Source organism: Castor canadensis, chromosome 10 (genome assembly GCF_047511655.1).
Source record: "Castor canadensis chromosome 10, mCasCan1.hap1v2, whole genome shotgun sequence".
NCBI classification, from domain to species: domain Eukaryota; kingdom Metazoa; phylum Chordata; class Mammalia; order Rodentia; family Castoridae; genus Castor; species Castor canadensis.
Genome location: NC_133395.1, coordinates 75,117,703 through 75,141,673, shown reverse-complemented (window position 1 = coordinate 75,141,673; position 23,971 = coordinate 75,117,703). Strand labels below are relative to the sequence as shown.

The window sequence follows — 23,971 nt, the reverse complement described above, 5'->3', positions numbered from 1 at the left end:
AGGGAGGAGGAGGATCACAGTCCAGTCCAGTATACAGGGCAAAGCTCAAGATCTTATCAGAAAAAATAACTAAAAGCACAAAAGGGCTCAAGTAATAGAGCTCCTGCCAGGCAGGCTCTGGGCCCTGAGCTCAAACCCATTACTGGATTAAAAAAAACAAACAAGCAAAAGGAATCAATTTGAGCTGGTAGCACTTGTAAGGGCTGTTGTATTAGTTTCTAGAGTTGCTGTCACAAGCACATCACAAACTGTGAAGATGTGTGCAACAGAAATTTATTATCTCACAGTTCTGGAGGCCAGAAGTCCAAAATCAAGATGTCAGTAGGGCTGTGCTCTCTGAAGGCTCCACAGTTTCTCCTAGTTTCTGGTGCACCAGCATCCCTTAGCGTTCCTTGACTGGCAGACATACCACTCCAGTCTGGCTCCCTTGCACATGGCACCTTTCCAGCATGTCTGTCTCTGTGTTTCTTCTCATAAGAACATTAGTCATGCTGGATTAAGGCCCATTACGTTCTTGTAAGAACTCATCTTTTTTTTTTTCCTGGGGTTTGAACTCAGGGCCTCACACTTCCTAGGCAGTCACTCTACCACTTGAGCCACTCCACTTACCCTTTTTTTTGTGATTTTTTTTTCCAGATAGAGTTTCCCGAATTATTTCTCAAGGGCTGGCCTTGAACCGTGATCCTCCTGATCTCTGCCTTCTGAGTAGCTAGGATTACAGGTGTGAGCCACTGGTACCTGGCAAAACCTCACCTTAACTAATTACATCTTCAGTGGCTTTGTTGGCAAATAAGGTCACATTCTAAGGTTCTAGGTTTAGAACTTGACCATGTCTTTTTGGGGACACAATTCAACTGATAAGGCCCTAAGGTATTTGTGAGGGTTTGCAAAGTGAGCCAGGCCCAACAGGCTAGCTAGGATTGTTATTCTGAAAGGTCCAGAAAGAAAGTGCTGTTATCAGGAGAAATGTGTTCCTTCATGTCACACTGGACTGGGGGCGTCTTCAGCTGACAGTTGAGGATGCCCACTGTGACCCTTAGCTGGGAGAGTCTAACTGGCATCAAATACCTACTGGCTCCCTCAAGCTTGCACTACAGCCCAGCCCCAAGTGGAGAGACAGAAGCCACACAGAAACATAGAACTGCAGGCAGGGAGCATTGGAGGACAGTTGGGTCCTGATTCTGGATGTACCTAAGGCTAACTTCCCTCCAGTTACGGGCACATGAGCCCATCCATCTTCCTTTCTGCCTTCTGTTCAGCCAGTCTGGACTTGGCAAAGCTGGGGGAGAGGTGTCCTGTGCCTTCGAGCAGGGTGTGGGGAGCAGATTTCCCAAGACACAAGAAGGGGGATGGGAACACTCATTTCCTAGAGAGGAGAAAGGACTGGGACCTAGGCCAGGGATTTGAAGGAGGGGGTTGTGATTGACGCTGGGTCAAGTGAGTGACACAGATGTTGGAACGAGGAAGTGTCCACACAGGGCACTGTCCTACAGACCTGGGTACAGGACTTCCTCTTGCAAAGTACAAGGAAATGAGTAAGTGAGACAATGTTGCAACTTCTGCCTGTCTTATGTTGTGTCGCCCCTGACCCCACAGGTAGAAAGTGAATCCACCCCATCTGCATCTGGGGTGAGTTTGGTCTGGGAGATAGTGGTGAGGTTCCAGGCACTCAGGAAAGGGACCTGCACATGGAGAGGCAGGTGGCACAGCTCTGGCAAAGCTCAGGCTACAGAGGTACTGGTCCCAACCATGGGGTAGCTTTGTACATCACCATTCTTGCACTCTCGCCTCTCAGCTCTGTGGGAGAGAGGAGCCCCAGCCCACCTGGGTGGTCATGCAAGAGCTGTATAGAGCTTGCTTCACTGTGAAAGGGGCGTTATATGACTCCAGGAGGACAGCAGAGACAAATGGACTCACATCCAACGATTGCTTTCCTTTGCACACATGGGAGAATCGAAAACCTGTGAATTGGGGAGCCTTGTGAATTTACAAGCCATCTGTTCTGGGACGTGTGTGTACTTGTGTGTGTGCGTGTGTGCATCTTCTACTGTGCCTCTTACAACTCTGTCCTGGGTCCTAAGCCTTCACACAATGGTTCTAAGTCCCCAGCGGCCGTGTTGGCAGCCAGGGCAGTCCCAGGATCTACTTCTGATTCTCCCTACTTCCAAGCCAAGTTTCTTTTGAACTTTTGTTTCATAAGTCTGAACTATGGGGCCAGGATCCTAGCAAACAGCAAGGGAGTCTTCTCTGTCTTGCATTAAATAACTGTGATTTCACTAGAAGATGCCCCAAGGAGGTAAACCCAACCCTTGGCTCTGCAAGGGACACAGGCCGCATAAGTAGAAAGGAAGGGATGAACATGTCAGTCTTCAGGGAAAGGACCTGAGCTGGGTGTCCAAAGTCATGGAACGCTTAGAACATCTCTCTGTACCTTTGGAGGGAGATGCCAGGAGATTCTTTCTGCTCTCTCCTGAGAAAGATGCATCTTTCCTGGGGAAGAGCATCTTTCCATCCTCACAGAGGAGGTGCAAGGTCCACGTCTAAGTGTGAAGGGTGGGAGCCAGGAAGAGTAAGTATAGGGTGGTCTTCACTGTGTGGGGACCAAAGAATCTGTCATCATCCAGGGCAAATGACCCACTTTCAGAGGCTTCATTTATTCTTTCCTGTGATTCCCACATGTTCCTGACTCCTGCTCAAGAGAGGTGCCTGCCTGGCACAGGAATTTTGTGCGAGGGCTCCTGACAGGCTGCTGGCTGCCCAGGAACTGAGGTAGCGTCCCAGAGACCAACGCTGGTTTCAAGCCTGCTGCTGGAGGGATTCCAAGATGGTGGCTAGAGGGAGGAAGCAGAAAGCGAGCCTCCTATAGTGAAATCTTGGAGAGACGCTGGAGACACACTTTGCAGGCAAAATCACTGAGAAAAGGCATAACTTTGACCCCTCCACACCTCCAGCCAGCGCAGAGAATCTCCACTTCATGTTATATGGAGAAACAAGGAGGTCCCCCGCGCCCAGATGGCTTGGGAAGACGCGGACAAGATATTTCTTTCATTTACTTATTTTTTATTTTTATTTTTATCTTTTTTTTTTTATTTTTTATTTTCAATCCCCTCTCTGTCTCTCTAATGCCTGTTCAGCTTACTGTCAATTAGTACACTAACGCTCCCTGTTTATACCTTTGAAACTTTTTTGTCTGATTCCTTGTTCTGTTTTCTCCTTCTTGTCTGTTTATTTGTTTTTCCCTTTTCTTTAACTTCTTGCTTTCCATCTCCTCTCACCCTTCCATTCTAAATATTACCATTGTTATTATTACAAGCTAGAAAATACTTAATTGTACACAGTATAGGGACAGTAACAACACCAAAGACAATGACGGGAAGACAGAAAAAACAGGGAAACCAGTTTCCCCACAGCAAAAAATTAGTACAGGAACCAGAGGGGAATGAAGAGAACAGAAACTCAGATCCAGACTCCAAAAAATGAAGGTAAACTATGCCAAAGGACCCAATGAAGCCCACAAGCATAATTTAAAAGAAGACATACCACAGGTACTCAATGAGAATTTTATAGAGATGATACTGGATAGGGTCAACCAAAATGTACAGGAGACACTCAAGAAATTCCAAGACAACAAAAATAGAGAATTTGAAAAAGCAAAAGAAGAAGTAAAGGAAACCATAGAAGCACTGTATGAACACCAAAGTGAAACAGAGAACACGATGAATAAACAGATAAATGAACTCAGGACAAAAATAGACAACATAAAAGAGGAAACCACCCGGGATATGGAAAGCCTCAGAAAAAAGAATGAAACAGAACTGCAAAACAAAACAGAAGGCCAATCCAGCAGAATAGAACAAACAGAAGACAGAATCTTAGAACTTGAAGATGAAATGGTAATTAAAGGAAAAACCGAAGAACTATTAATTAAACAACTCAAGACCTGTGAAAAGAAAATGCAAGAACTCACCGACTCCATCAAAAGACCAAACTTGAGAATCATGGGCATCGAAGAAGGAGAATAGGTGCAAGTGAAGGGAATGTGTAATATATTCGACAAAATAATAACGGAAAATTTCCCAAATCTAGAGAAAGATATTCCCATGCAAATGCAAGAGGCCTCCAGGACACCAAACAGATCAAGCCTGCTGCTGGGTCTCACAATACTTCTAAGGGATGAGACCCTGGACTTGGAAATGTAGGTAGGGGCTCTGGTGTCTTCTGAGCAGAGTAGTCATTTCCTTAAGCTGGCCATCAGGCCCTGGGTACCTGTGGAGTTTTGACTTAGCTCACAGTTTCTGGTTTCTGTTGGGAAACTCAGGGCTTGCCTAAGTGTTCTTTTGATTTTATGGGCAGCCCCATTCTTGGCACTTATTTTACTACTTGCTGAAGTATTGCACTTGAGCTCTCCTTTTGGGTTTGTGTCCTGGTTGTGAGGGAGCACCCCTTGCTGGGATGGGGCATCTCCATATCAGATCCTTTTGTGATTGGTCCTGGTGCATCACAGTATGTAGGAGAGCTTCTTGGGTTTGTCACTTTGCTCCTTCTCCAGGTCAATATGACCTTCAACCAGTTGCGTAAGTGCTATGGGTGCCCATAAAACAACAGGTGGCACTGGTTGGGGAGTCTGACAGATCTGGCTTTGGAACCATGTTTTTTAACTTGATTTATAACTGTGGCCAAGTTATGGGGCTCTCCGAGCTTCATGGTCCTCATTTGTAAAAAAGGGCAATAATAATAATAATAGTACCTAGTTTATATACTGCTCTTAGCAAGCTATGTCATGACTGAGTTTCCAGTCAGTTCTAGCTCTTTGTTTATTTATGTGATTTGTTTAAATAACTTTTAAAAATATTTTTTGGTGGTAATGAGTTTGAACTCTGCTACTTTGCACTCTGGAAGTGAGCCACACCTCCCAGTCCCACAACCCCTTTTTTCAGGAAGGGTCTCGTGTTTTTGCCCAGGGGCAGCCTCAGACAGTAATCCTTCTACTACTGCCTCCCACATAGCTGGGACTAGAAGTCTAGATGGGTGGTCTCGCTAACGTTTTGCCTGGCTGTCCTCTAACTGTGATTCTTCCCATCTTGATCTCCTTTCTAGCTGGTATTACAGACATGAGTCACTACACCTAAACAAACAATAACTTCTTCAGCTGTACAGGGAGGCCAAAGCAAAAAGATCATGAGTTTGAGGCCAGCCTGGGCTACATAGTGAGATCTCAAAAAAAAAAAATAATAACTGGAATTTTGTCTTTACCAGGTGAGACATTGGCTACAAAGTACTTGGTACAGCACCTGGCACATGTACTGTGCTTGACACATGTTAATTTTATTATTACTCTACGAGACATTCTATGAGTCAGTGAGTATAATTCTACCACATTGGATTAACCAAAGCAAAGGTAGCAGGTGTCTTCTGGGGCTCTGGAGGGCAAGAATGTCTCCATGCCCATTCTTGTCCCAGTGGCTGCTTCAGGGTTGAACGCCTGTGGAGACCACCCTCATATTGGGAAGGGCCCTTCCTTTAGGATGTGTTCAGATGTCTGGGACTTTTGGGAAAAGCCCTCCATTGAGTTTCCTTCTATAATCCATGAGCATCCCCTGGGGTTACTGGGATTTTTTTTCTTTTTTCCAGAAAATTATATTCAGGCAAGTTTGCCCTGTGACTTCCAGGGTGATCCTTCCTGGCCACCAAATCCAACATTCAAAGTGATAAGAAAAAAGATGAGTCATAGTCAGCTAGGAATGTCAGTATATAATAGCAGAAGACATCACAGCAATGCTGAGTTTAGGGCCACATCTACCTACTCCTGTCTTTGAGCTGGGCTCCCTTTCAGAGCTGAGCTGCTTTAATGGTAAGCCGGATGTGGTAGAGTGGTGACAATGGCTACCATGTGCTAAAGAAGAGAACTCCCAAGAGCCAGGGAAGACCCCCATGGAGATATCTGCTCCTTTGTCAGATTCAGAGGATCTGATTTGTTTATCTTTATTTCTCAACCTTCTTCAACAGATGAGATGAACCCATCAACCTGTGTTGACTTGGGTTTTTAATCAGGAGTACAGCTTGATCTTAGCCCGTGGGCCCAACTACAGTTTCTCCTTTCTTTTCCCCACTCCTCCCTCATCTAGGTCTTGATTTACTATCCCTGCCAACATTCACAGCCACCAAGCAACACTAGGACGCCCAGCGCTAATGTTAGGTCATAACTGGATTCTGTTAGCTCAGGTGTCCATAGACAGCAGTTCTCAAACTTGCTTGCACATTAGCAATTTAAAAAGTTGGGCTGCCAATTCCCAACCCTAGAAGTTCTGACTTACTGTATATGATGTGCAACCTAGGTGTGAGTTTTTTTTTTCTCAAGTTCCTGGGGTGATTTTAATATGTAACAAGGTTTGAGAACCATTGGCACAAGACCTGGTTCCTGTAAGGGGTCCCAGGGAGTAGTAACCTCAGCTTATCAGAAATTCAGCTCTGGCCCCACTTAGTTCCCAAATCAGGATCTGCTATTTATCCAGATTCCTATGTTATTTGCCTATACATTAAAGCCTGAAACATTGTTTTAAGAGAGTGGGGGTGGCACTGTCTAATCTACCTACTTACTATCCTGTGATCTTTTGTCATTGCCTGATATGTCACCCCTTCCAGTGAACCATCTGCCCTGTGCAGTCAGTGATAGTCCATGGACGCTTAACCACCTGGAAGTTAAAGGGAACACTAGCAGTGAAGGATCATGCTTCTGATACCAACTGCAAATCAAGGGGCTCCTCAGTCTACACTCCATTTTGATAATTTGCTGGAAAGACTCACAAAACTTATTAAAGCTGTTATGCCTCTTAACAGAGAGAAAAAAACAGATAAAAATGGCAAGGGAAACCAGATGGGGATAGTGTACATCTTTAATCCCAGTGCTGAGGAAAGACGGTCATGAGTTCAAGGCCAGCCTGGACTACATAGAGAGACCCTGTTTCATTAAAAAAAAAAAAAGGGCCTCCATGGTTCTTTCCCTACAGTCATGACAGTGTTGTTTTTCTGCATCAGTGTGTTACCATGTGACGATGCTCCTTTCCTTAAGATGGTGCTATGTCCTGATAACCCACCTTAAATGGAAAATAAACTTCATTCACCACCCCCCCTACCGAACATCCTAGTTGAGACACACAGCACACTGAAGAGTATCTTGGTGTTTCCCTGGTGGTCACCAGGCTGACTGGGAGCTGTGTCATATAACAAGTACTTACATTGCTTTTGCTAAACACCACTGGCTCCTTACCTGGGCCTGTGGATTAATTGAAAGCAGAGAAAAGCTTAGCATCCCTGCCTCTATTTTCTGCTCTGAGTTTCTCTCTACTGCAGTCATCTTGGAATCCAGGAAGGACAGAACTATTGGATAGCATCTTTACTAAGAGGAATGGAAACTAGTCCTAAGGAAGGAAGGCAATGACCTTCTTACTGTAACCAGGCCCACCTGACCAATCCTGAGATCATAAGTAACCAGAACACACCTCTTACTACCTCTGACCACCTGACCGCACCCTGAGTGGGACTGCTTAACAATTCTGTACACTTCCCATTCCCTACCCCCAATTCTTCCTCTATCTAATTCTAAAGCTTATGTCTGTACCCAAGATGGGCCGAGTATTTATTTTGCTCTTTCTGTGGAATGTCCTTGCCATGTGATAAACCGCCTTTCCCTGCCCTCCGAGAGACCTGGAATTTGGGTCTCTGGCCTAGAACTCTGGTCACAGTCTCTGCTCTGCCCAGCATCGTGATCCTGGATACCATAGTGCTAGCCTGGGAAAGGATTCAGATCCTAAATCCCAAATACAGTTTCTATTGGACGCATTTTACTTTGACAACACTGTGAAATTAGACATCGTAAGGTGACATGTTGTAGGTCGGGGACTGTCTGTATTGCCACTTGGGGAACTCCCCAGAGTCTCAGTGTCCAGGGCCTTCGCTGGGCTCCAGTTTGTACGCACATGTGGGACACATGGCTGATCTGTTTTCAGAACTTCAGCTGACACACATGACCCTGAAGTCCCTGCTCCAAATCACAATGCCCCAGGCAAACACAGACATCCCATCGACCCTAAGTCCAGGGCAAAAGCCAGACTTCCTTTACACTGCCTTCTTGTGTGGTTCTTCCTGTGGCTCTGACCAGCCCTTGCCCCTTCCCCCTTCCCACACCCTTCATCTGGACCCTTTGGTACGTGCAAACCTTGAACCACAAACTCTTGTGTGATCTCGACACTTTTTCAGAATGTTCCCCTCACCTCTCACTGTCACCGGAAACTGGCATCCCTGCAACCTTCTCAGACAAGGCTTTCTTACACCTTGCAGCCCTCAAACCAAAGGACCAAAGGTGGGGCCCACATTGGTGGCTCAGGTCACATCAGGAGGTGGAATGGGGAAGTCCTGACTTCCCAAGGAAACTTCCAGACCATGGCTCCTCCAGTCTCCTGGAAAACACTTCACCTCTGAGGCCATGTTCACAGCTGCCCACCGACCTCCTGGACACTCCCTCCCCCAAGTTCACAGAACACAGGGGTATGTGTCTCATAGCCCTCCCTTGATCCAATACCCCTGTGTCTTTTGGGTGCCTTGGTGTAGACAGCTTTATTTTTGCATTCTGACTATTTTTACATGCAAAGAAAATTCTCTCTTGCTGTCAAATTGATGCTTCTTGGTATGGCCATTGTTTCTGTTCCCAGCCGTCGCCTTCCCTAACAGTGCAGTGCAGACCGTGTGAAATATTACAAGCTCAAGGAGTCACATTGAATCACATCTCTGTTGTCAGCTTTTTGTGTGATGATGGGGGAAGGTACCCACATTTTCTAGGCCTAAGTTTACTCAACTACTGCAGGGCAATAACAAGGAGGTTGTCTTAAAGCTCTTTGTAAAACTTAAGGGTCATCATGGATGCAAACAGCTCGGGGTGTGGTGCACATAAAATTCCAGAAATATTAGTGAAACCATACTTCTAGACCCCAGGTCCAAACTTCCACATGTCAGATCCAGCAACTCGCCCCTATCCATCAAATAAAAAGACGTGGTGAAGGGCAGAGAAAGGAGGTTTTTTAGTAGCATGGGCAGCCGTGAGAAGACAGCACTTCAGCCCATTTCAGCCATTTTCAGAGTATAGACACGAGTTTTAGGTTTAAATGGAGGAAGAACTGGGGGCAGGAGGAGAGAGGTCTGCATAACTACTACACTCTCCTCATTGGTATGGCCTGGTTAACTCTTATAGAGAAGTTGCTATCACTGTCATCATTTGAGGGGAGCAAATTTGTTCAGGATAAACCATCATTGTTGCCTGGTTGGTGTCTGTCCTGTGGGGATTTTGCTGTTCCTTGGGGGTAATTTCTCTCCCTTGTCATAAAGATGTCACGGACCAGTTCTGTCCTTTCTGGATTCCAAGGTGATTGCAAAGTGCAGAGAGAATAGCTTAGGGCAAAGATGGGATGTCAAGCTTTTCTCCTGCTTTTAGTTAATTTGTGGGCCCAAGTAAGGAGTCAGTACTTTTCAGCAAAAGCAGTTTCTAAGCACCTGTCATATTAATAATTACGGTTATCATTATGATGACAACTCCCCAGGATAGGATTTCAGCTTCATCACTGCTTGCTGTGTGACCTTTCTCCATCTCAGTAACTTCACCTAAAAAATGGGGACAGTATTACCTCTTCATTAGGTTGTAATAAAGATGAAATAAAGTAATGTTTGTAAGGCTGCTTGCGCTAAGTTGTATTCAACCACTTTCCCAAACCTCACTCTCAATTCCCTACTCTCTTTTGCTTCAGGTACAGACTTCAGATAACGAAGCTTATCCCTGTCCTTTGTAAAATCACCAGACTCTGTAGGGATTTCCAAGAGTCAAATACTATTAGTGAATCTTCTCTGTTAAAACTGTTTTGATGGCTCACAGTCTTCCTTTGCTCATGGGCTTGTTCTAGATAAATAGGGCTAGGGACAAGTCCCAGGTGGGTGAGTGACTCTTAGGGATGCTCTGGTGATAAACTTGTGGCAGTTCTAATTTGAGTGTGATTCAAACACAGCCTGAGAGCTACAGGGCCATGGTTCTAACTCTTTGCTTTTCTTTCTTCAAGGATACTTTCATATGTGTGTTCGCATTTGGAAAGACCACTGGCATTACTGTACACTATTGGATGCTATGGATTTTTTAATTCCCCTGGCTACCCAGAAAGCTCTCTAAGTGGTTTCAACAAGTTTCACAGACAATGAAAATTGATTCACCTGTCCCAGATATGTGAGAACATCTGCATCTTCTCATGCACTGGACATATAAAAGCCTCATGGGATATCTTTTAAATAGATTGAATACACATTCAGGAATGATAACAAAGTATAATCCCAGTCAGGAGGGAATGTGAACGTTTCATTTTAAAAACATTGGAACCTTATGTTTAATGCAGTGTTGAAAGTTGACAATTCAACATTTAGGAGTCAGGAAATTCAATTAAAATGATCACAGTAATATGAATTTAGCCGCATCCTGTATATGTTATGAAATCCATTTAACATTGCAAGCAATAATGTTAATTATTAACATTCGGCAAACTAGCGGAATAAAAGTCAGCTAGTTTATTCAAAAAGAAAACAGGAACCAAAACACTTTAATGCTATATATACTTTGTTAATGTGGTCAGGCTGACTTTGCTGGGAGAAGATTAAATGCCTCGTCATTTAATCTGAGTATTCCATCTCCTTGTATGTTGCATAATTTCTGTTGACAAAAGATGGAACAACGATCAAAGCAGCTTTTCTCAGCCCTGAGAGAATGGACTGTCTGCACCCTGAGGGTCATAGGGGATGGGTTTAAAATTTGATTGTTTTTGAGAGTGGATGCTGTTATATAGCCCACGTTGGCCTTGAACTCTCACGATCCTCCTGCCTCAGCCCTCCAGGTGCTGGTATCCCAGGTTTGCATCAGAATGCAAATATGCATATATTTGTGTGCAGTCTAATTCTGCCATGTCACACTAGTACTCAAGAATAGCCAAGGTCAACCAAACACTGAGAACTTCAACTGTACTCTCAAATGCCCCTGTCCAAGTACTGTAAGAATGATGATAACAAAAGGCTGAAGAGGACCTTCTTAGGGAATGACACTTATGTTCATGCAGTTTTTGTTTTATTTTATTTTTTGGCAATACTGGGATTTGAACTGAGGGTCTCACCCTTTCAAGGCAAGCACGCTACGACTTGAACCATACTCCCAGTCCTTTTTGCTTTAGTTTAGTTTTTGCAATTTGGCTTAGGCTGGTCTCAAACTGTGATGCTTATACTTCTGACTCTTGAGTAGCTGGGATTACAAGCATACCCCACCATGCCCAGCTCTTATCCAGTTATTGAAGTCAGAAATCTTTGAACCATTCTGGACTCTTCTTCTCTAAAGAGTAAGCAGGAACTTTGGCCCCAGGATCATTTTGAAGCTTCTTAATGGCATTGGCAAAGTATTTTGTGATGCAGTTCCCCAGCTCCCTCCCACACTACATGTTTAATCTGGTTTCTAGCAAAATGGAAAATTTTTAGTTCCTCAATAGCGTCATGCTTTTCTTTTGCCAAGGATCTTTGAGTATGTCATTTTCTCTTGTGTCTTGGCCAAAACACCACTTCCTCTGGGAAGATTTTCTTTATATTCTCTGTAAAAAAGATCAGGATAATTGCCCACTGATATCAATTGAGCATTCATCCCAAATGCTACTCCAGGCAGCTATGTGCCTGGCTGAAGAACTGTAGTCCCAGACTCTCCTGCAGCTAGGAATGGCCAGGCAACAACATTCTTTCAAAAAAGATGGTGGTGCAACAAGAAAGCTCAAGGGTGGGATTTCCAGGGAAGCTCTCTGAAGGTAATTCCTCTTTTCTCTTCTTACTCATTCTCTTTTCTTCCTAAAATGCAGAACAGAAGGAAGACACACCAGAAGCCATCTAAGACAGCAGGATGAGACTCAGTTTGAAGCGTCACCCTACAATGGTGGAACAGAAAGAGAGAAGGCGCCTGGATCCTTGATGACCTTGGAGTTGCCAAGCCAGACCAGGTTCGCCAACTGTTGAATTCCTTTACTCGAGAGAAAAATGAACTCTTTCCACTTAGGCCATGAAATGTTTAAGTGCTATCTTTTTGCTCATATGCAAAGAACTTAATATTAACACTGACTGGTCTGGTGCTTAGTCCAGAACAGTACATACATGGCTTGGGTTACTTATGTCCAGTAAGTATTTGTTGAATGAGTGAAAGAATGTAGACGATGTATGACATTTAGGCAGAGGATGTATAAGATCCTCCAGCCCCAGTGTCATCTGATCCTCTTTTGGGTCTGGGTTTGTAGAACTGTATCTAACTCCATGATTCTTTTAATAGGCAAGTGGGAGATTGTGGATCACTTCTAATGAATTTGGGACTCTTCTAATCAAATACTTAAAAACAGTCTCTCTCTCTATTTTGGTGGTACTGAGGTTTGAACTCAGATCCTACACTTTGAGCCACTCCACCAGTCCTTTGTGCGTGCGTGTGTGTGTGCGTGTGTGTGTGTGTGTGTGTGTGTGTGTGTGTGTTAGATACTTTCAAGAGAGGGTCTCATAAACTATTTCCCCGGGCTGGCTTCAAACATTGATCCTTCTGATCTCTACCTCCTGAGTAGCTAGGATTACAGGTATGAGCCACCGGCACCTGACAGTCACTTTCTTCAAGATTCTATGAGATCATGCTTTGTTTTAGGTCTAATAATGCATTGATAAAGAGACACAAGAAACAGAAAATGTGGCAGAATGATGTGTGAATAATTTTTTTTGTTGGTACTGTGGTTTGAACTCAGGAACTTAAGCTCACCTGGCAGGCATTCTACTACTTGAGTCATGCACCCAGCCTGGAATAACTATTGTCAAGTATGTAAGTTCACATCAAGGATACAAGACTATAATTTCATTCTTTTTTCTGCATGTGAATGTCTGATTGTTCTGGCACTATTTGTTGAAAAGATTATCTTTGTTCCACTGCATTGCCTTTTCTCCTGTCATACATCAGTTGACCATTTTTCTGTGGGTTCATCTCTGAGCTCTCTGTTCTGTTCTGTTGGTCTGTCTGTTCTTTTCCTGACACCAGACTGTCTTGATTGCTGTGGCTTTATAGGCGGTCTTGAAGTTGAGTTGTGTCAGTTCTCTTGCTTTGTTCTCTGTCAATATTGTGTTGGCTAGTCTGAGTGTTATGCCTCTCACATAAACGTTAGAGCCAGTTTGTTTGATACTCATAAAATAACCTTCTGGGACTTGGTTGGTGTGATATTACATCTATAGATCATGTTGGAAAGAACTAGCATCCTGACAAAATTGCGTCTTCCCATCCATGAACATGGAATAGCTCTCCATTTATTTGTTCTTTGATTTCTTTCAATAGAATTTTGTAGTTTTCCTTATCTAGATCTAGATCAATAAGGGCCAGCTCAGGACATCTGGTCCCCTTACTTTAGAATCACGGATCGGTGACCATGACCACCAAATTACTTAAAATAGAGGCCAAAGTAAACAGAGGGACAAGGGATGTACAATAAGATGTTAGTGGGTCTGCTTTGGTTCCATAAGCTGGTTTGCATATGAAAAATGGGTGACAGAATTTTCTGCCACCTGATGTCATAACCTCATGAAAAGCCAGATCTTCTAATCCACACATTCAATAATTTAGTTAATATAAATTTAGTTAGTATAAATTCCTTTGTTGAACATTTATTAAATACTGATTTATTTTCCAATGCAATTCACTTTAGCCTCTAAGTGAAAAACATTACACAGCTGACTAAACATCAAAAAAATTTTAAATGCTGTTTTAAAATCAATTTTATTGAAGTATAATTAACACACAAAAATGCACCCATTTTAAGCATGTTTGTTTTGACAAATGTGTTCATCCATGTAACCATCAGCAACATAAGGATATAGAACATTTCTATCACTCCAAGAAGGTTCTCTGCTGCCCATTCCCAGCCCAAATCCAGTCCTAGCTCTAGGCAACCATGAATCTGCTCTCTGTCGCTATAGATTATACTTGGCTTTTCTAGAGTTTCATGAAAGTGGAATCATCCGGCAGGTTCTCTTTTGTGTGTGTCTTTTTTGGCTTAGCATAATGATTTTGAGAAACATCTGTGTTGTGAGCATCTATAGTTTGTTCCTTTTTATTACTGAACTATTCCTTTGTAAGAATACACACAGTTTGTTTAGTCATTCATCTGCTCATGGCCCTTTGGATTGTTTCCAGTTTGGACTATTTTGACTAATGCTGCTGCAAACATACTATAGGTCTTTGTGTGGACGTGGATGATTTGTATCCCACAGAATTTCATAGTTCTGCCTATGCTGTGAAATTTATTTGGAATTCAGTAGTCTGATCCATGCAAATTATCCTGTTCAAGATAAAGGGCAAGTTTTTACATCCTACCACAGAGAAGAGGCCTAGATTTTGCCTAGATTTTGGAAGCAACATATAACTTATTTGAGCATGCTACTCCAATCCATGTACTAACTTAAAAAGCTGCCACCCCAGAACAATGAAGGCTCTGTACGAGTTCAAGCTGTTGTGCAAATTGCTCTGGTGTGCCTGCAACCTTAAAATTCAACTGATAGGATGGTGTTTGAAGTGTCAAGCGTAGGGCTGCTACATGGAGCCTCTGGCAGCCCTGTGTCCTAGGCTAACTCTTAAACAATTGGGAGCAAAGCTATGTCACCTGCTGAAGGTAGCGGTTACCCTTTTGACCAGCTGTAGATAATCAGCACTGAATGTATCACCACGGGCCACCATGCTATCTCGTGACCCAAGTTATCCTTCATGAGCAACTGTCATCTGACCAAGTCAGAAAGTTGGGTGTACATATCACCATTTCATCATCAAAGGGAAGTGACATATATAAGATTGGACTCACATAGGTCCTGCAGGCACAAATATCTTGCATGAGCAAGCAGCCTGTGCCCTCGGTCAGTTCTGTCAAGCTGACTACTCCCTCCTGACCTGCATCTATCGCCTCATGGGTATTTTCCTCTGCCTGGTTGAATGGGGAAGAAAAAAATTGGGTTGAACATAGGCTGGTTCTACCCAAAGAGGACAATTGCGGTGTTATGTTTCCACTACGGGGTCAGCTGAAGTACAGAGGTGATGTACAGAGCTGAATCCCTTCGGGGCAGAACTCTGAGCAGCAAGTGGGTGTTCTTTTTGCCTAGAAGAAAAAATAGTCATAAAAAACAGACTTACATTAATCGTAGACAGTGGCTAATGGTTTATCCTCATGGTTAGGAACTTGAAAGGACAAGATTGGAACAGGAAGTGTGCGGAAGAGGTATATGGATAGAAGTCTTTGGATGCATAAGAAATGTGAGAATTTTGCATCCCATATGAATAGAAACAAAAATAGCTACAGTAGAAAAGGATTTTAATTATTAGGTGGACAGGATGGTCCATCCTGACATCACAAGCTAACCTCTTTCCCCAGCTAGCATGGTTCCACTGGGCTCCCAAATATAACGGCCATAGGGGCGGGGTTTGGTGTGGACACAGCTGGTAGAGTGGCTCAGGCAGTTGAGCACCTACTCAGCTATGTGTAGACACAGCAAAATGGAGTTCCACACATCAGGGCTAATTTGGCTTGAGCTATTGCTGATTGTTCAGCCTGCCAAGAGGAGAAATCTACACCGATATGGCACCATTCCCTGGCTTAGGGAGGTGACTGGAAAGCCACCTGGTGGCAGATTGATTACACTGGACTACTGCCATCATGGAAGGGACAGTCACATGGATGTTTTCTCTGGGTATAGATTTACTTTCCCTTACTAGAATGCTTCTGCCCAACCCACTGTCTATGGATTTAATTTTGTCTTCTATCCACATTGCTTCAAAACAAAGAAGGAATTTTATATCAAGAAAGTACAGCATGCACTCATGGTCATGGATGTCACTGGTCTTGCAGTAAACTGAAGCAAGTGGCCTGATTTGTAGACTGGAATGGGTTTTTAAAGGCTGGGTCACAGTACAGCTTGGTGCAACACCTTGCTGGCCTGGGTTATGTCCTCCAGGATGTAGTATATACCGTACGTCGGTGACCCCTGTGTGAGGCTATTTCTCACTATCACCTCTGGTGTTCCAGTAGTGAATTTTTCCTTCTTGTCCCTGCAACTTTGAGCTCTACTAATCTAGAAATCTCACTTCCTATGGGAGGGGGTGGAGATGCTTCCATTAGTGAGCCCAACAGTGGTTCCATTAAACCAGGGTGACTTTGCCATTTCCTCATGTCAGTGGACAGGGTTCAGATAGTGAACAAGCAAGGAAGGAGGTTCTTTTCCCACCTAGAGTGATGGATCCTATTACCAAAGGGAAATTGACTGCTAATACAGTGGGGATGACAGTCCTGTGACAGTCAATGGCAAACAATCCAACCTAATATACGTAGGACTGATAATGGTCCAGACCCCTTGGGAGTGAAGAATTGAGTCACTTTATCAGGCAAGGAGGTTTGGCCAACCAAGGAGTTTGCTGAGGGCAAAGGGAACATAGATAATAGGGGAAGAAGATGGTAACTATTAGTCAACAGCCACATACACTGTTTGGGAAGCAACTTCTGTAATCGTGTCAACTATTTCTTCTTTGTCTTGATATAAATATATCTATACATATATTAACCAGTTTTTTCATCCCTCTATTCAATCTTTCTTCTGCATAGCATTGTTAGCGGTAGTTAACTTTATATCTCAGTATCCGTTACAAGATATAAAAAAGAGGATGTGATTCAGCTACAAGAGGGATGAGTAGCAACCGAAGATGAATAAAGAGATGTGTATCCTCTTTTGGGGAGAGGGTAAGTGCTTTTTTTGTTGGGTGAGAGAAAGTTCCATTGCCAGGTGGAAGGACGGTTTTGCATTTTGGGGGACGTTAACTTTGGTACGGTTAAAGAAATGTATATGGATGCTAAGTTGACAAGAGTTGGGTTGCAGTGGATTTGTTTTATGCCAAATTACCTATGCTGGAGTCATGGGATTAGGAAGGGAAAGCTAAGGAGCAGCTATCTTTCTATGCTCAGAGGATAGATGGGGCACATGGCTCTGTCACACGATGTTACTAATCTGCCAGCTCATCTAGTTGATTTGGAGCAGTGGCTGGGGACATAGCTTGTCCACCTTCGGCACCAGATCTTCCAGGGGAAAAGCCCTAAGCATCAGTGTTGGGGCTTTAAGTCAGTGAGTGGCAGGCATGGCCCCGGCCCATCCTTGTGATTTTCTTTTTTGCAGATTTCAGCATCAGCACAGCCTTGCAGTCTTTGGTCTGTGCTTTCTTCCCATCCTTCATGTCCTTCTTCCCTTCCCAACTGCCTGCCCTGCAGACTTCAGGCATCAACACCTGCCACAAAACAACAGTTGGATTATATACCCCCCAAAAGATATGTTGAAGTCCTAACCTCAAGTACTTCAAAATGTGACTTTGGAAATCGGGTCATTGCAAACATAGTTAAGACAAGGTCATACTTGTCTTGGCGGTGGGGGCCTCCTAATTCCATGTAGCTGTGTCCACGCAAAGACAGAGACACAGGGGAGAGGGCCAGGTGTTAATGGGGGCAGAGGCTGGAGTGGTGTCACTGCAAGCCAAGGAGCACCAAAGATTACTACCAGCAGCCAGGAAGATGTGAGGAAGAGTCCTCATCCACAGATCCAGAGAACGCATAGCCCTGACCACACTAGAACTGTAAAATAATAAACTTCTGCTGTTTAAAACCACTCAACTTATAATACTTTGTTACAGTAACCCCTGAAAGCGAACTTCCATAACTGCATAAGGTCGAATTCCTACAACGAATCTCCTAAAATATGTGTATGTATTCTATATGTAATGTGTGTACACACACACACACACATATGTATTACAATATCTTCTAATGGATCTGCTTCTCTGGTCAAATGCTGAGTGATACAAAATGAGTATTTTCATTTCTCTTGAAGAAATACTAGGGTGGAATTGTCAGGTCATATAGTAAGTGTTTGTTTAGCTTTTTGAGAAACTGGGAAAATTTTCTGAAGTGTTTTTATTCATATGTTGCCACTTTCTTGTCAGCAATGGCTGGGAGTTCCAGTCACCCCACCCTCATAAGCCATCCTAATAAAAATGGCTATTTTGATGAAGCCTGAGTTGCTGATTTTTTTTCTTACATGGCCTATGCTTTTTTGTTGTCTAAGAAATAGTTGACTTCTTCCTGGTCCCAAAGACTTCCTCCTTTGTTTTCTTCTAGAAGCTTTATATTTTTATGTGTTTAGATTTAAGACTCACCTAATTATATTTTGTGTGATTTCTGGGAGGGTCAAGGTTCACTTCCTTTCCAATATATGTATCCAATTGTTCTAGTATCCTTCATTAAAAAGACTTTCTTTTCCTCATTTGAATTACTTTGCAAAGGTCAGCTGAGCATCACATTTGGTGTGTGTGTGCGTGTGTGCGTGTGTGCCTTGTGTGTGGTGCTGGGGTGGAGTCAAGGGCTGCACACACCAAGCACACCATCTGCCACTGAGCTACACCTGAGCCTGAGCATAACAGTTTTTAATTTGGACTGAATGTTCCCAAGGCAGGTGCTGCCCATTCCTGATCTCTTTTCCTTAGAGAACCTAGGAGACACACAAAGCTGAGGCACAAGTGAATGAGTGCTTGTCTACCCTTTGTTTCTGTGCCTAATGCATTGCATGCCATTTTCCACACTTATGGGTCACTTGCTTAATTTCCCTACAAACTCATCATCTACTGCTCTGTGTATTTGTGATGGGAGAGGGGAGGGGTCTTGTATACACCACCTTTGTTGTTTGCTGTCTGTGTAAGTCATGGATTCTATTTCTTGATTTGCTTTGTACTGATAGGACCGGCTTACAACTTGAGGTATTACAGAAGAGAGGCAAGTAGTTCATGAGATCCTATCTTGAAAAAAACCTTCACAAGAAAGGGCTGGTGGAGAGGCTCAAGGTGTAGGCCCTGAGTTCAAATCCCAGTACCTCAAAAAATAAAAAGCTTGTGTCTCAGTGCCCTGAGATTGGAATTTAATCAGCAGTGTATCAGGTTATAGCAAACTCAATATCTCTTTGTTTCCTCATCCGCAGACTGGCATGAGGATTTATCTCAATTCAGTTTAATTCATAACCATGGGCTGTTCATGGATGGAAAAGTCATCTGATCATGGCTAGGGAAGGAAAAATGGCACTAGGCTGATTTGGTTTTCGTGAAGACCATTAGCATGTGGTCTCTAGAACAAACCATGCCTGGTCACTTTGTGCACATTGCTTCTCTTTCAGATCAGTATTGGTCTCAATATTCATTTTTTTTCCTTTGGTGAGACTGGGGTTTGAACTCAGGGCCTCACTTCTTTTTTGCCTTTGCTTATTTTTCAAGTATGGTTTTGCTTTTGCCCAGGGTAGCCTTGGGCCCCAATGCTCCTACATCTGCCTCCTGTGTAGCTGGGGTAACAGGCATACACCACCATGCTCAGCTTATTTTTGAGATGGCTGTCTCACTCACTTTTTGCCCAGGGTGGCCTCAGATTGAACCTCAGTGCTCTGAATCTTCACCTGAGTACCTGGGATTACAGGCATAAGTCATTGTGCCTGGTCCTGAATAGTCTTTAGATCAACTGAAGTGAAGTGAAACTGCTTTGTAACCACCTGTGATTTATGCCTGTAGACCTGGGCTGTATCTCTATGCCTCATCTAGCGTTGCCCCCCACCCCATGTGCCCTGTATGCGTACAGGTAAATGCTCGTCCTAATGAACACTGAGGCAACCTGGCTTGGGAAGAGAAAGGAGGCGTCATCATGAGATAGCAACATGCCCCCTGAGGTGAAGGATACATTAATGTTGTTGCCTGACAGCTGGGCCTTAGTAGCTCCATGTTGCCATGGCAACAGAGGTGGCAGTGACGCTAAGTGTATGAGCAGCCCCGGAGTTTTTAAATAGCAGCTGGTCTGTGCCACTGCTGTCCCTGGATGGCTGTCCTCTGAGTCACTGGTTGGCCCCAGCTGTCCTGATCTCTGTTGACAAATGGTTGTCCTTCACAGTCAAACCACTAACAGTGCTCTAATTAATGAATGTGCTAATTATACTTGCCTACTCCTGGCACATTTGTCTAAGTAACCTGTCACACATATGAGGACAGCACAGACCTATGTCCTGAGAGTCCGTGGGGAGGGGCTGGGCACAAGAGGGGTGACCTTAGCTTTGGAGCTGTGGGATATTTCTTGTTAAATTACCTTTCCCAATGGTGAGTGTACAGGGATATGTTACTTCTTGCAACATGTGTGTTTTCCTTTCATTCCTTTAAAAAAAACAATCTCTCTACAGGAACACAGAGGTCACTGCTAACTTGCCAGCCTTGGAGGATTGCTAAGCTGGAATGCAGAAGGACAGGGGAGCCCCAAGTTCCCTCAAATGATTCCAGAGCAGCACTCAGGGCAGTTAGAACATCAGACTTTGAAGCACGTAGGCCTGCGTTTGGATCCTGCTTCTGCTCCCTGCTGCCTGTTTGTCCTTGATCACATTTTCGGGAAAGGATGGGGGGTGGGGATGTTGCCTCTTGGAGGGCTGCATCCAGGAGCAGCTGGAAGCTCTTGGCCTAGTGCCCAGCACAGCCAGGTCTCCAGATACAGCTGCCCAGTGTATGGGGCTGAGGGGCTACTCTGGTTCCTTGGTGACTTGGCCCAGAGCGGGTGTGGGACCAGTGTGGTGCGGGCTGCGGATCGTTCTGTGCGGGAATGGAGCCAGCGAAGGCGGGCAGCGCCCCTCCTCTGCTCCCAGGCGCCCCTGCCTTTTTGTTCTGTCTCAGCAGCTCTCTATTGAGATGAATGGCATTTCCAGGACTTCACCTCTGCTAAGTGCTCCTCTGCAGCGCCATCGTCGGAATCTTAACGTGCACGCTGTAATTTAATGCCATCGCTGCTGGGGTGAAGGGCACTCGCACCACCAGCACGTGCTGTCTGCGCTAGGTGATTCCAGGGAGCTGGGCGAGGGCCCCCCAGGAACCACCTCCCAGGGGAACCACCTCCCAGGGGTCTTCTCCGCCTCTACAGTGCAAATGGCTGGATATTCTCTCTCCTGTTTGTAGAGCTCCTGAAGGTTTAGGAAAGGAGCAAGAGGCCTCTTCCTGGTCCCACAGGGAAGATTCCCAGTGGTGTCCTAGGCAGCCCTGTGTGGATGCACCCATGAATATAAATACCAGAGCAGGAAGGAGATGGGAATGAGCTTGAGGACAGGATAGAGAGACTTGTTTAAAAACTGGACAGTTTAATCTGGGATTATAAAATGTGACAGGGCCAGCACGCCCTCTCTTTAGGGAACGTTCCCCTCAACCCTCTGATGACTTTGGGAACTACTGACTCTAGTTTTTCTGCCATTTGGTTGACCTGGGAATGGACGCTTGCCAGCTTAGACCAGTGAGGTTGTCCTAAGAGCTTAGATGAGAGTAGTCTGTGCTTGACAAGTGGCAGCTGATAGAAGATGTATAATTCCTGAGTTGTAGGAAAATGCACATTTTCCACTGTGAGGAGAAAATTGTTCTACAGAGAGAATAAATCTGACATGCTGAGTTGAAGGAGAGGAGAGGAGAAGAGTGGAGGGAAGGGCAGGTAAGAGAAGGGGAGGGAAGGAGAGGGGAGGGGAGGGAGGAGAAAGGGAAGATAGAGAGGAGATGGAAGGAGAGAAGGAGAGGACGGAGCAGGAGAGAGAGAGAGAGGAAACTCCATTTGGTAGTGCTATATTTGAGAGAGAGAAGGCTCTACTCCAAGGTCCAACTCCATCTCTGTTCTTTGTAACTTTTGATTGCTCATGTCCTTGGAGTCTTTGAGCCAATAAACCTCCTACTTGGCCTGAGCTAGTTTGAGCTAAGCTCCTATTACTTGCAATGGGACTACTTTTTAAGGGATTGTCCTTAACTTCAGATGCATCATCACTGAAATATGAATAGGTGAATACTGGAAGAATATTAGGAAAGCTCTCTCTCTCTCTTTCTCTCTCTCTCTCTCTCGTTTGAACTCAAGCCCTTGAGTTTGCGAGGCAAGTGCTCTACCACTTGAACCACATTGCCAGTCATTTTTGCTTTAGTTTGTTTTTGAGATAGGGTCTCACACTTTTCCCTGAGTTGGCCTCTGGTATCTGTGCCTCTCGAGTATTTGAGATTGTAGGCATGATCCACCATGCCTGGCTATTGGGATGGTTAATTTGAGGTATATTCTTGACTGGGCTACGGAATGCCCAGATAGCTGTTAAAACAATTATGTCTGGGTGAGTGTGAGAATGTTTCTGGAACACTGACATTCAAATCATTGGACTGTGCAAAGATCTGCCCTCGCTATTGAGGGTGAGTATCATCCAACTTGTTGAGTCTCAAATAGAAGAAAAGGTGGAAGAAGGGTGAATTTCCTCCTGTCCTTAAACTGGGACATCCATCTTCTCCTACCCTTGGCCACCAGAGCTCCTGATTCTCTGGCCTTTGGACTCAGACTCGGCCTTGTGCTGTTGACCTGTCTATTGCCATTGGCCTTGGACTGAGACTGGCTTTACCGCCAGCTTTCCTGAGTCTCCACCTGGCAGACGGCAGACTGTGGGACTTCTCCACCTTCATGGCTGTGCATGGAGTTCCTATAATCAATTCCTGTAACAAATCTCCTTTCATATCTATCTATTCATATGTTCTGTGTTCTGAAGATCTTTGACTAACACACACTCTGTGCTCTACAAAGTACCCCTGGCACTCAAAGTCCCTCAGAGTGTCATGAGTAGCCTGACTTATTTACTAGCTTCTGTGCATCCAAGCTCTGCACACCACCTCCACCAACATCTGTCTCTCGAAGTTGACTGCAGATACGCAAGCTGGCCGCTGCTTCTGTTGGTACAGGGCCGTGATCTCTTCCCCACCCTGGCCTCTCCCATGCTGAGGTGCAGCTTCCTGCTGTTGCCACCAATGATGGGCCAGGGTTATCTTTCAGACTGAGGGTTTGATCAAAGTGCCTTTTAATCTATGCCAATTGTTGGGTGTGGGACAAAGGTAGCAGGAATCTTGCATGTTCCGTAAAGCCTCTGTGGGATTGCTGCAGATTTTACAGAGCTGAAGAATACCAGGAGAGGCATGGGTCCACCCAGCAGGTCCACTCCTGTACTTTCTGTCACACTGGAAACTGCTCTCATCATTAAGCTGGGAAGAATTTCAGGGAAGGTAAATCTACAATTGCCTCAGTTGCAGTGTTTGACAATCTTTGTTTAGAAGTTTTCCTTAGGGGTCATCTGCGAACTCTATTGCTGACCATGCTATATTTTTTGGTTTAGTTTTTATCTTTGCCTTAATTTTTCAGTTCTTTCACTCCTTTTTTTTTTTTTCTGGCAGTTTTGGAGCTTGAACTCAGGGCCTATACCTTGAGTCACTCCACCAACCCTTTTTTTGTGATGGGTTTTTTCATAGACTGTTTATCCTGGCTGGCTTCAAACTCTGATCCTCCTGAGTAGCTAGGATTACAGGTGTGAGCCACCAGTGCCTAGTTTCCTTTCATTACTTATTCTGCGTGAAAGGAGACATCACCTGTCTCATACTCATCTGCATTCATTCATTCACTCATTCATTCATCTGTCCATCCATTCATCCAAGCTTATGTGGCTGCTACTGTGAGTGCACCCCCTAGGAATCAAAGGAACAGAGGACAGTATTCAGGACACAAGTCTTTTTGGTGCTGTATACATAAAAAGTAGTTTCAGTTCCCTTCTCTTCTTTGTCTTTGCTGGTGTCAAAGACGGCAGTAGCTCCTAGATCCTCTGGCTCCTGCTTGAGCTCTTGCTGGTCAGGCTTTGGGTGCAGAATTCACATTCGAGGCTCTCAGGGAGACCTCCAAGGACAAGGCAGTGCAGGGGAATGTACAGTCCACCTGCTCCACCCCCAGGCCCTGCTTCTCCTGGTGGGTCACATTGAACTGCA

The 23,971-nt window shown here is 44.5% G+C and overlaps 1 long non-coding RNA gene across 1 annotated transcript; it reads left to right on the top strand.

Annotated features, from left to right (window-relative positions):
- The first annotated feature begins 11,623 nt into the window (after nt 1–11,623).
- Nucleotides 11,624–18,118, top strand: LOC141411323 (uncharacterized). The gene is made up of 3 exons (XR_012436095.1): nt 11,624–12,053; nt 16,713–16,847; nt 17,278–18,118. It is a non-coding gene; the product is annotated as an uncharacterized lncRNA (long non-coding RNA).
- Nucleotides 18,119–23,971: the final 5,853 nt, after the last annotated feature.